We start from the raw sequence: 12,737 nt of genomic DNA on the forward strand, positions 1-12,737 counted from the left end.
TTTTTGTTTTAACTAGTGATGCTTTCAAAACAACAGGATTCATAGGCTTTCATTTTAAGAATATTTGTCTGGAATATAATTTCACAATTATTATTATTTTTTCAATTGAACATTTTATTGTTTCTCGTTTTAATAATTTACACATAAGAATGAAATTCAACTCCACATGATCGCTTTCCTTCACGGTCAATGGTTGAAATTTTGTATGTGTCCCATACAACCTGTTATACAGAAGGAAGATCAGTATCCACATTTTCTCCTGCTTGACTCGGTACCTTCAGGCCATCGATTCCCGCCAACGCACATTCTGACGTCAATCCATTCAACAGACGGTAGTAATGGCCGTTTTGTCCGCTCCATCCTGACCTCGATCCTGACAGTATACCTTTCATCTGCTGAGGCATTGTTGAATTCGGTTGGAATCACGTTTGTTGGTCCTCTTATTCATTGACCCGAATAATCATTCCATCATTCAGCTGCTGCTTTATACAAAGCCCGCTTTTTAAGCTCAACAGGATGCGGCTACCGTGAATAAACGATGATAAAATACTTTACTTTGGTGAATTTTATATACCATACGTACCTTAAGCCACTCTTTCAATACTTTCCTCACATCCAGTTGATTGTATTCCTTATGCTAATTCGAAAACTTCTTATTGATCTTATATATAATCAGTTGATACGACTTCCTATTATCTAAAGATGCTTTGGATTTTTTTCCTTCAGCCGAGAACAGTACTGAGATCACAGCGTAGATCCTTACAACTTAATCAATCCGAAAGATCCGAATAAAATTGAGTTTATCCAGAGTGTCCATGGACAGCAGAGCCTGCTAAGGGGCAAACGAGGCAGGTGCAGCTTCTCTCCACAAATCATGGCCTTTGTATCGTCATTCTCCTGAATGTTTTGCACTTTATTTTTCTTTTCAACCGCATAGTTTTTCTCCTTCCGTACCGTTTTGATGTTGGCACTGGCATTTTTTGAGCTTCCGGAAACCATCACCGGCCGCTTTTCCACATGCCCTCGTTTCTAACGCAACTGGATATCTTCTCTTCTTCCCGAACTAGACGATTTTGGATAGTCATTTTTTTATGCGGTTTGGTTACCGAATTCCGAGCCGAATTCCTTCATTAACCTAAACACCGAGCAGTGTAAAAAAGTTGTCATTATTAATAAAATGTTTTCGACGTAAATTAAATTGCTTTGGTTGAATAAATACCTATATTTTGAATAACTAAAACCTTAGAACAAATTTGCAAATTTTGCACAGCTTTTTTCTTTTTTTACAAGTTTGGATTGACAGATTGTCACGGGCTGCCGGTTGCATTATTTTTTTGTATCAGTGTTGCCAAAAACATGAAATATGAAAGTAAATTTGATTATTTTGGAAGTTTTGTTCTGAGTGCTGACACTGTAAAAATCACAATTTTTAACTGAGAAAAAAACATTCAGATTAAAAATTTATCATTTAACTTGACATTTTAGCACTCAAAACTACCAAATTTTTCTCACTTTTAAAATAACATTAGAAAACGTTGAAACCACAACTATTTTTCTCTCTGTGTACGAAATACTCAAATAAAAGAAATTAAAAATTTAAAGTTGATTAATAAAATCGATAATATAAAAGAATAATAAACATCTCGATAAGCATAAATTGATGTTAACAGAACATGAAAAATAATTTAAAAAAAAACAGTTTTGTTCAAACAATAGAGTCAATTGAAATTTTACTGTTTTTAACTGTTGTTTATTATGAAAAACATATTCGAAGAATCGTATGTTTTTATCTATAAAAATGATTCTCATAACAATGGAATAGAATAGTTTTAACATTCTGTACATTTTTGATAAACAATACAAAACAATAAAAATATAATACAATGTATTAGTAACATTTTAATGTAATGTTCTTATAATGTGGCTACAATAAAGATTTTTTTCTATCGTTAAAAATTACAATAAGATTACAATAGATGGTACTGTGTACCATAAAATTTATAATATTTCAATGACTTATACCATACAAGTTACAGTATTTTTTTATCCGGGTAGCCTAGATATTAGCAAAAGAGAGCGTAATGAAAGAGAGTCGCTCATTTGGACTTACGACGTTTTCAAAAATCACGCGGGATGTGTTCTGAGTGATCGTATTTTGCACACTAGGCCATTGTATGCAGAATTAATTCCACCACATTCACGCTGCATGTTGACGGTTCTGTCGTCACCAATTAGCTTGATATGGAAAGCTTCTGCCACAGACAAACAGACGTAACAGCTTGAACAATTTTCTGAAAAATTCATCACCCAACTCCTCTACCTCTATCTTGCGAGCATGTTACACGAAACAATATTTCGTATAACATGGAGTGAAATGTCAAACTCGAAGGATTACGACGCTAGCGCCACTAGTTGTGAAACGCGCAACCAATTAAATTCAAATTAATCGTTGAAGTCATGGTCGATGGTATTTTTTTCTAGTGTTAAGTCTGTTTGTCTGTGCTTCTGCTATCAGTCTGCTCTCCTGGTTTTCGATCCTCTCTAAAATTTCGGTTTTGCTGAAGTTAAAGTTATGTCCTTCTTCCAGGAAATGTTGTGTTAGACCCGTTTTTGCCTCCTTTTTCTTCATGTTGTTCTGGTGTTCGTTGAGTCTTGTGTCCAGCATTCTGCCTGTCTGTCCCACATAGATTTTCCCATCATCGGTACCGCACGGAATGCCATACACAACATTTTTGGTTTTTCCTTTGGGGATAGGGTCCTTCAGACGGGTAAATACGGTGTCTTTGATTTTGTTTCGTGGTTTGTGTGCTAGTGTTATGTTCTGTTTGTTGAGTATTTTTGCGAGTTTTTCACTCAAGCATGGTATGTAGGGTGTTGACAAAAATTTTGTTTCTTTTCCCGTGTTATCGATTGTTTGTAGGGAGTTGTAATGTTAATGTATTCGTTGTTTAAGCAATTGGTTAATAAACCATATTGGATAATGATTAATTAACAAAATGTGCTTTACAATGGTGATAGTGTTGTGTCTTTCATCGGGATCGGTGAGTTTAATTGCTCGATCGATTAATGCGATCATAAATGTTGCGTTTATGCTGGAATGGGCTCTCTGAATTGAAATCCAGATACCTTCCATTGGATTGTTTCGGTGTCCATGTTTTGTGAATTTTTGTCTGTACTCGGTGTAGTGTCATATCGAGAAATTTCAGTTTGTGATTCTCTTCTTTTTCTACCGTGAATTTTAACTTTTCATGGAAGTCATTGAAGGTAGCCACAATCGTCTCTATGTGTCCTTCACTAGCAACACAGAAACAGTCGTCTACGTAACGGCGGTATATCTTCATAGGTATGTGTTCCTCCTCCAGTTATGTGGGACAGACAGGCAGAATGCTGGACACAAGACTCAACGAACACCAGAACAACATGAAGAAAAAGGAGGCAAAAACGGGTCTAACACAACATTTCCTGGAAGAAGGACATAACTTTAACTTCAGCAAAACCGAAATTTTAGAGAGGATCGAAAACCAGGAGAGCAGACTGATAGCAGAAGCTTTCCATATCAAGCTAATTGGTGACGACAGAACCGTCAACATGCAGCGTGAATGTGGTGGAATTAATTCTGCATACAATGGCCTAGTGTGCAAAATACGATCACTCAGAACACATACAACACGAAGAGAAGATGGGTGACGTCACGCAGAGCATCGTGTGGGATGCAGAAATTTAGGGGGGTTTTTAGTTTGAAAACCACACTGGTGGTGAACGTTTGATTAATTGCAAGTGGGTAGATGAAAATTGTATTTTGTATTTTTTAAATGAAAATTGTTAACATTGTTTTAATAAATTTTAGATCTGATGATGGCTGAAAAGCAGTAGGCCGAAACGTTATGCAAAATTATGCAAAGTGTGTGTTTAGTTTTCACCGAAAAATATCAACAAATTAACGATATAAAAGTTCACGGTGACCCAAACCCTACCAAGTAGATATGTAAGTGTTACTCAGGCTGTACAGTCATAGCTGAAAACAAAGTAAGATAAGAAAAAGGTATGTAGTAGTTTGACATATTCTCAGCTTTGGACATTTTGTTTCTAGAGATATTTTCTTATGCAAATACAATACACGGATTTAATTTGCCCACACGGATTCAAGTTGCCTCGTTGAGTGAAAGCTCTTGAGTATTACTTTGAGCTATATGAATTCTTGTTTTCGCCAGCGTTCAATGAAGAAATTCTATAAACGTTACAGAAAAATATTGAATATCCTCAAACCCCTTACTAATTACCATGCAAACTTATAACGGCTTGTGATAAGTCAGTTTTTATTCAAATCAGAATATGAGACAGAATTGATTGCGCATTACCGCCATCGGGGGTGACAATGGGTCTGTGTAGTGAGAATGGGTCATCGCTTTCACCGGCAGCCTGGAGGTCCGATGGCAAAATCGCTCAAAAAGGTCTCTCATATTTTAGTCTTCTTGCCCTCAGATACATTCAATCTATTCTACAAGCATTCTAAGTACTTGAAACAGTGACCCATTCTCACCCCCGACGACGGTAATAGATTTTTTGAACCACCCTAAATTGTGTATGTCCAAGCCCAAGTCCTGGTGTTAGGTGGGACGCTAAACAGCCCTGACACGATGGCCCTCCGACGAGACAGGAGGTTTGCGCAGGCCCAATAAGCCGCCTAGAAAACCAATCATTACGAACAATATAAGAGATAATGCGACTCGATATAATCGGCAAAGACCTAGGCGACGAATACAGGATCACGATTGGAAGCTTGGCACATGGAATTGCAAGTCGCTAGGTTTCGCAGGTTGCGACAGGATGATCTACGATGAATTACATCCCCGCAACTTCGACGTCGTGGCGCTGCAGGAGATTTGCTGGACAGGACAGAAAGTGTGGAAAAGCGGGCATCGAGCGGCTACCTTCTACCAAAGCTGAGGCACCACCAACGAGCTGGGAACCGGCTTCATAGTGCTGGATAAGATGCGCCAACGCGTGATTGGGTGGCAGCCAATCAACGCAAGGATGTGCAAGCTGAGGATTAAAGGCCGTTTCTTCAACTATAGCATCATCAACGTGCACTGCCCACACGAAGGGAGACCCGACGACGAGAAAGAAGCGTTCTACGCACAGCTGGAGCAGACATACGATGGATGCCCACTGCGGGACGTTAAATCGTCATCGGTGACATGAACGCACAGGTAGGAAGGGAGGAAATGTATAGACCGGTCATCGGACCGGATAGTCTGCACACCGTATCGAATGACAACGGCCAACGATGCATAAACTTCGCAGCCTCCCGCGGAATGGTAGTCCGAAGCACCTTCTTTCCCCGCAAAAATATCCACAAGGCCACATGGAGATCACCTAACCAAGAAACGGAAAACCAAATCGACCACGTTCTAATCGACGGTAAATTCTTCTCCGACATCACGAACGTCCGCACTTACCGCAGTGCGAATATTGAATCCGACCACTACCTCGTTGCAGTATGCCTGCGCTCAAAACTCTCGACGGTGTACAACACGCGTCGAAGTCGGATGCCGCGGCTTAACATTGGGCGGCTACAAGACTAGCCCAAGAATACGCGCAGCAGCTGGAAGTGGCACTTCCAACGGAAGAGCAGCTAGGCGCAGCGTCTCTTGAAGATGGCTGGAGAGATATTCGATCCGCCATTGGTAGCACCGCAACCGCTGCACTTGGCACGGTGCCCCCGGATCAGAGAAACGACTGGTATGACGGCGAATGTGAGCAGTTAGTGGAAGAGAAGAATGCAGCATGGGCGAGATTGCTGCAACACCGCACGAGGGCGAACGAGGCACGATATAAACAGGCGCGGAACAGACAAAACTCGATTTTCCGGAGGAAAAAGCGCCAGCAGGAAGATCGAGACCGTGAAGAAACGGAGCAACTGTACCGCGCTAATAACACACGAAAGTTCTATGAGAAGTTCAACCGTTCCCGTAAGGGCCACGTGCCACAGCCCGATATGTGTAAGGACATAAACGGGAACCTTCTTACGAACGAGCGTGAGGTGATCCAAAGGTGGCGGCAGCACTACGAAGAACACCTGAATGGCGATGTGGCAGACGAAGATGGCGGTATGGTGATGGACCTGGGAGAACGCGCGCAGGACATAATTCTACCGGCTCCGGATCTCCAGGAAATCCAGGAGGAGATCGGCCCGCTCAAGAACAACAAAGCCCCTGGGGTTGACCAACTACCAGGAGAGCTATTTAAACACGGTGGTTAGGCACTGGCTAGAGCGCTGCACTGGGTCATTACCAAGGTTTGGGAGGAGGAAGTTTTGCCGCAGGAGTGGATGGAAGGTGTCGTGTGTCCCATGTACAAAAAGGGCGATAAGCTGGATTGTAGCAACTACCGCGCAATCACATTGCTGAACGCCGCCTACAAGGTACTCTCCCAAATTTTATGCCGTCGACTAGCACCAACTGCAAGGGAGTTCGTGGGGCAGTACCAGGCGGGTATTATGGGCGAACGCTCCACCACGGACCAGGTGTTCGCCATTCGTCAAGTACTGCAGAAATGCCGCGAATACAACGTGCCCACACATCATCTATTCATCGACTTCAAAGCCGCATATGATACAATCGATCAGGACCAGCTATGGCAGCTAATGCACGAACACGGTTTTCCGGATAAACTGACACGGTTGATCAAAGCGACGATGGATCGGGTGATGTGCGTAGTTCGAGTTTCAGGGGCATTCTCGAGTCCCTTCGAAACCCGCAGAGGGTTACGGCAAGGTGATGGTCTTTCGTGTTTGCTATTCAACATCGCTTTGGAAGGTGTAATACGAAGAGCAGGGATTAACACGAGTGGTACAATTTTCAATAAGTCCGTCCAGCTATTTGGTTTCGCCGACGACATAGATATTATGGCACGTAACTTTGAGAAGATGGAGGAAGCCTACATCAGACTGAAGAGGGAAGCTAAGCGGATCGGACTAGTCATCAACACGTCGAAGACGAAGTACATGATAGGAAGAGGTTCAAGAGAAGACAATGTGAGCCACCCACCGCGAGTTTGCATCGGTGGTCACGAAATCGAGGTGGTAGAAGAATTTGTGTACTTGGGCTCACTGGTGACTGCCGAAAATGACACCAGCAGAGAAATTCGGAGACGCATAGTGGCTGGAAATCGTACGTACTTTGGACTCCGCAAGACGCTCCGATCGAATAGAGTTCGCCGCCGTACCAAACTGACAATCTACAAAACGCTAATTAGACCGGTAGTCCTCTACGGACACGAGACCTGGACGATGCTCGTGGAGGACCAACGCGCACTTGGAGTTTTCGAAAGGAAAGTGCTGCGTACCATCTATGGTGGGGTGCAGATGGCGGACGGTACGTGGAGGAGGCGAATGAACCACGAATTGCATCAGCTGTTGGGAGAACCATCCATCGTTCACACCGCGAAAATCGGACGACTGCGATGGGCCGGGCACGTAGCCAGAATGTCGGACAGTAACCCGGTGAAAATGGTTCTCGACAACGATCCGACGGGCACAAGAAGACGAGGTGCGCAGCGGGCAAGGTGGATCGATCAGGTGGAAGATGACTTGCGAACCCTCCGTAGACTGCGTGGTTGGCGACGTGTAGCCATGGACCGAGCCGAATGGAGAAGACTCTTATATACCGCACAGGCCACTTCGGCCTTAGTCTGAATAAAAAAAAAAAAAAAATTGTGTATCCCTCATTTTTCGGGTACCTTACATCATTCAATTTGTTTTTGACAAGTTGCATTCAACGGGGAATGCTGTCTTATTGTTTCCTATTGAAAATCGGCCCGAACGCGCTATGGGATCAACAGTTATGACCAAAATACGATTTTGAAATCCCATATAGGAAAAATAACTTTTTTCTTGCACTTTGAAATCCCATATAGGAAAAATAACTTTTTTCTTGCACTTATGCTCATCAGATTAGCTTGGAATAAGTTGCTTTTGGGTCATTTTAAACTGTGATGTATAATATGTTCAATCTAATAGCTAGAAATCGAGATTTTGATCCTTAAACATGACATTTTTTTATGAAAATCATCGCTGGTTTTGTGGTTATTCTCTGGGTGCAAACCCATTAGAGAAGCAATTGATTTTGTATTGTTTCTATATTGATTAATTTGAGAAGATTCACTCGCTCATGTACTACTACATGTCGGTGGAATAAACAATATTCTTGTTAAAGTTAATATACACAACAGTTCAATCACAATTGTGACTGACTCATATTTGTATAACATATTGCAGAAAACATGCTTCAAACTTCATTGATTAGCCTTGAATCTCCTTTCTGCTTATATCACCGAGGCAGTAAGGTTGACAGAATAAATCAATCGCAGCGAGGAACAGTAACGACGACGCACGGCGTGACATTTATCCTGTGACTTGACGGCAGCTCTTTGACACATCAATCAACAGTAGTGGTTCCCGTGTTCAAATCCGAACGACAAACGCAAAATCGATAACGTTGAGTTACGGTCCAATAAAGAGCCGCAATTTTACGGTCCACTCCCCCTCCGCTGCGCGCGCAATCCGGATGTCGTAAATATCGGCGGCAAATTCCGACTTCGCACGCACACACGGATCCACGTGTCACGTCGCACATTTCGGATTCATTTTGGATGACAGATGGATTCCGCTATCGCATGAACGATTGTCTCCGTTCGCGTCTAATAACCCACTCCGGTAAATCACTTTAGTTGCTGTTGGAAGTCCGCGGCGGAACGAAATGTTAATCAATCATCCACCTTAAATTTTGGTGGATAAACAACTTATTCGAACGGCGTGTGGGTAGGCGGAAAATCCAAACCCAAGGTGGGCAGGAATTGTCAGTAAAAGGCAACCGTCAAAATTTATGATTCCTCTCTGGATAGCGGCTGGCTACCACTTTATACTTGTTATTGTTACTTAGTGAATCATGATCGAAGGCGTCCCACGCGCGAATGGGGAGGCGAACGTAAGGTACTTTTGATCAAGAAATATAATAAATTCGTTAGATGTTATAAATTCAACTAATGGCCAGTAAATAATAACAAATCGTCCTGAAATGAAGTCATAAATACTGTCGAACGTTGATTTACGCTGGTTTCGATGGGGTATCGAAACAGGAATAAGAAGTTATGATTTCTGATAATAATGTCACTTGCGCTTCATAAGAATTTTCTTATGTTCTACTGTAAAACGCCATGTATTCATTTTTCTCCTCGGGTTCTGTTGTCATGTATTATATTATGAAAATATTCGATATTGTATGTTTCGTATGTTTTTGAATATTGCTGTATTTAAAAAAATAATTGTTGTCACTAATAGTCATTACTTCGAATACTTTTGCCACTTGATTCAATGGTCTGTGCAAGATCCGTATGTCCTGGATCTGAATCGCATCCCACTGTAACGCACAATTTTACAATTTTACCGCATTCCACTGAGCACATTCATGTTCCGGCCATAAGCCGTGTGGCCTGCGCTAGTGGACAGGAAAATCGATATCTTTAAAGCTTCCCTCTCCATTCGGGCTCGATTGCGACGACGACGATGACAACGACCGATCCGGCCGTGGCGAACGATTCTCTTTCCTGGCACCGTCGAACTCGTTTCACACACTTCAAGTTCACTGTTTTATTGTACCAGTCTTCATTCGGTAGATTTAGTGAAATGTTTGTTTTAACTTGAAACTGATACCAATCCTACCTGAACTTGATGTCAGATTGTATTAATTTTTCCATTTTTTCTCTGATTTATTTGCAGGCAGAAGTAAGTACGCAGAAACCTATATGAACGATTACCAATCTTTAAGAGAATAAGTGAGTAAGTATTGTTATACCATGCTATGAAAATGTATTGAAAGTTTCGAATAATATTTTTGTCTGATTAACTAATTTCATTGATGATTTTGTATGTAAAATCATTGATGTGGAGTATTTTTGTATCAGGGCATGTTTTAGATGGTGATCCATACGAAACTTCAAAAACATTTCCGGCAATCATGAAGATATCTGTCAGCTTCGATCATTAATCAATGTCAATTGCTTTTGCGACCATTGATTCCAGCGCAATTGCAGATTTAACAGTCAACACCTATACCAGACCACATTTGTGGTTTTCGATCGTACTCGTTTTCGCACACGTGCTGCTCCCGCGCGCTTACTGCCGTGGCTGGTTGCGACAGCGATCGGGTTTAATTAAATTATTAACACATCCGTTGAAGGGTCTCCATCATTAGGTTTCGACTTAATCCGTCGAGAACTGACTAAAAAGATACGTGGCTTTATAATGAGTAAATATTCAATGAAAAATTTGTTTCCATTTGGCCGACATTTAGCGCTATTTATGATAAATTCCAGTTTTTTTTTTCAAATAACAATATTAAATCAGTATTCAAATTATTTTCATAATTTAGATAATAAAAATGGACCACTGATTCCATTGCCTCACGAAATCGATATCCGTTTGCCCGAATCTTTTTATTTCAAAATCGTATTCCAGGAAATTGGGTCATTAAGGGCAAGCCGGCAAAATTTCTCGCAAATGTTACACCATTCATCCGTTCGCCCGGTAATGGTTTCTGACAAGCGATCAATAATAGTGTAAGCGAGCCGTGCGTTGAGAGCAGGCAAAATTGATATTAATTATCATTAATTTCGAACCTCGCCCTTTGTGTGGCAGTCGGGTTGTTGGTTTTGTCATGCTGATGTTGTAGAACGCCTAAATTGTCAGTTCGCTGGCCGGCCGGTATTGTCGCCTGAGTTGCGATATTTTCTTACCTTCGAACAAATTGCTAATTCGACCTAATTTGTGTGCTCACTGGCGGGCTTAGTTCAGTTCCGCCTGGGCGTGTTTATTTTGTGTGAACATGGTTTGTGTTTTTGGAATTTCAGATGTGGGTCGAGAATATAGGCTTATGTGTTTGCACATAAACATTTGAACTTAACATCAAATAATGCACTTAATGGTGATACAGTCCTTATCGTATCCGTGAATCTTTGTGAATATTGATTTTGCTGTACTTGTACATCTAGAATTATTAAAGAGGAAATGCATCCGAAAATCAGGGGAAATTCATTCGAATTTACAGAGGAAATTCGTCCGAATTTCCAGAGGAAATTCATCCGAATTTCCAGAGGAAATTCATCCGAATTTCCAGAGGAAATTCATCCGAATTTCCAGAGGAAATTCATCCGAATTTCCAGAGGAAATTCATCCGAATTTCCAGAGGAAATTCATCCGAATTTCCAGAGGAAATTCATCCAATTCAGAGGAAATTCATCCGATTCCAGAGGAAATTCATCCGAATTTCCAGAGGAAATTCATCCGAATTCCAGAGGAAATTCATCCGAATTTCCAGAGGAAATTCATCCGATTTCAGAGGAAATTCATCCGAATTTCCAGAGGAAATTCATCCGAATTCCAGAGGAAATTCATCCGATTTCCAGAGGAAATTCATCCAATTTCCAGAGGAAATTCGTCCGATTTCCAGAGGAAATTCATCCAATTCAGAGGAAATTCATCCGAAGTTCCAGAGGAAATTCCTCCGAATGTCCAGAGGAGATTCATCCGGATTTCCAGAGGAAATTCATCCGACTGTCCAGAGGAAATTCATCCGAATTTCCCGAGGAAATTCATCCGAATTTCCAGAGGAAATTCATCCGAATTTCCAGAGGAGATGCATCCGAATTTCCAGAGGAGATGCATCCGAATTTCCAGAGGAGATGCATCCGAATTTCCAGAGGAGATGCATCCGAATTTCCAGAGGAAATTCATCTGAATTTCCAGAGGAAATTCATCCGAATTCCCAGAGGAAATTCATCCGAATTCCCAGAGGAAATTCATCCGAATTTCCAGAGGAAATGCATCCGAATTTCCAGAGGAAATGCATCCGAATTTCCAGAGGAAACGCACCCGAATTTCCAGAGGAAATGCATCCGAATTTCCAGAGGAAATGCATCCGAATTTCCAGAGGAAATGCGTCCGAATTTCCAGAGGAAATGCGTCCGAATTTCCAGAGGAAATGCGTCCGAGTTTCGGAGGTCGTCCAAGAGTGCGTCCAGTTTCGGAAATGCGTCCGAATTTCCAGAGGAAATGCATCCAGTTTCGGAGGAATGCATCCAGTTTCGGAGGAAATGCGTCCGAATTTCCAGAGGAGTGCGTCCGAATTTCCAGAGGAAATGCATCCGAATTTCCAGAGTGCGTCCGAATTTCAGAGGAAATGCATCCGAATTTCCAGAGGAAATGCATCCGAATTTCGGAGGAAATGCATCCGAATTTCCAGAGGAAATGCATCCGAATTTCCAGAGGAAATGCATCCGAATTTCCAGAGGAAATGCATCCGAATTGCCAGAGAAATGCATCCGAATTTCCAGAGAAATGCATCCGAATTTCAGAGGAAATGCATCCGAATTTCCAGAGGAAATGCATCCGAATTTCAGAGGAAATCCATACGAATTTCGAGAGGAAAAGCATCCGAATTTCCAGAGGAAATGAATCCGAATTTACAGAGGAAATGCATCCGAATTTCCAGAGGAAATGCATCCGAATTTCCAGAGGAAATGCATCCGAATTTCAGAGAAATGCATCCAATTTCAGAGGAAATGCATCCGAATTTCCAGAGGAAATGCATCCAATTTCAGAGGAAATGTCAATTTCCAGAGGAAATGCATCCGAATTTCCAGAGTAAATGCATCCGAACCCCCAGAGGAAATGCATCCAT

At 41.7% G+C, this 12,737-nt stretch overlaps 1 long non-coding RNA gene across 2 annotated transcripts; it reads right to left on the reverse strand.

Moving 5' to 3' along the window:
• Window positions 1–247: 247 nt before the first annotated feature.
• On the reverse strand, window positions 248–1,330 carry LOC134217718 (uncharacterized). 2 transcript variants are annotated; one of them, XR_009981139.1, is made up of 3 exons: window positions 1,220–1,330; window positions 584–1,135; window positions 248–522 (listed from the first exon to the last, which is right to left on the reverse strand). It is a non-coding gene; the product is annotated as an uncharacterized LOC134217718 (long non-coding RNA). The 2 variants fall into 2 exon arrangements; XR_009981140.1 differs by having other exon boundaries at window positions 380–395; window positions 605–1,135.
• Window positions 1,331–12,737: the final 11,407 nt, after the last annotated feature.

This window comes from Armigeres subalbatus, chromosome 2 (assembly GCF_024139115.2).
Source record: "Armigeres subalbatus isolate Guangzhou_Male chromosome 2, GZ_Asu_2, whole genome shotgun sequence".
In the NCBI taxonomy this organism is placed as follows: Eukaryota; Metazoa; Arthropoda; class Insecta; order Diptera; family Culicidae; genus Armigeres; species Armigeres subalbatus.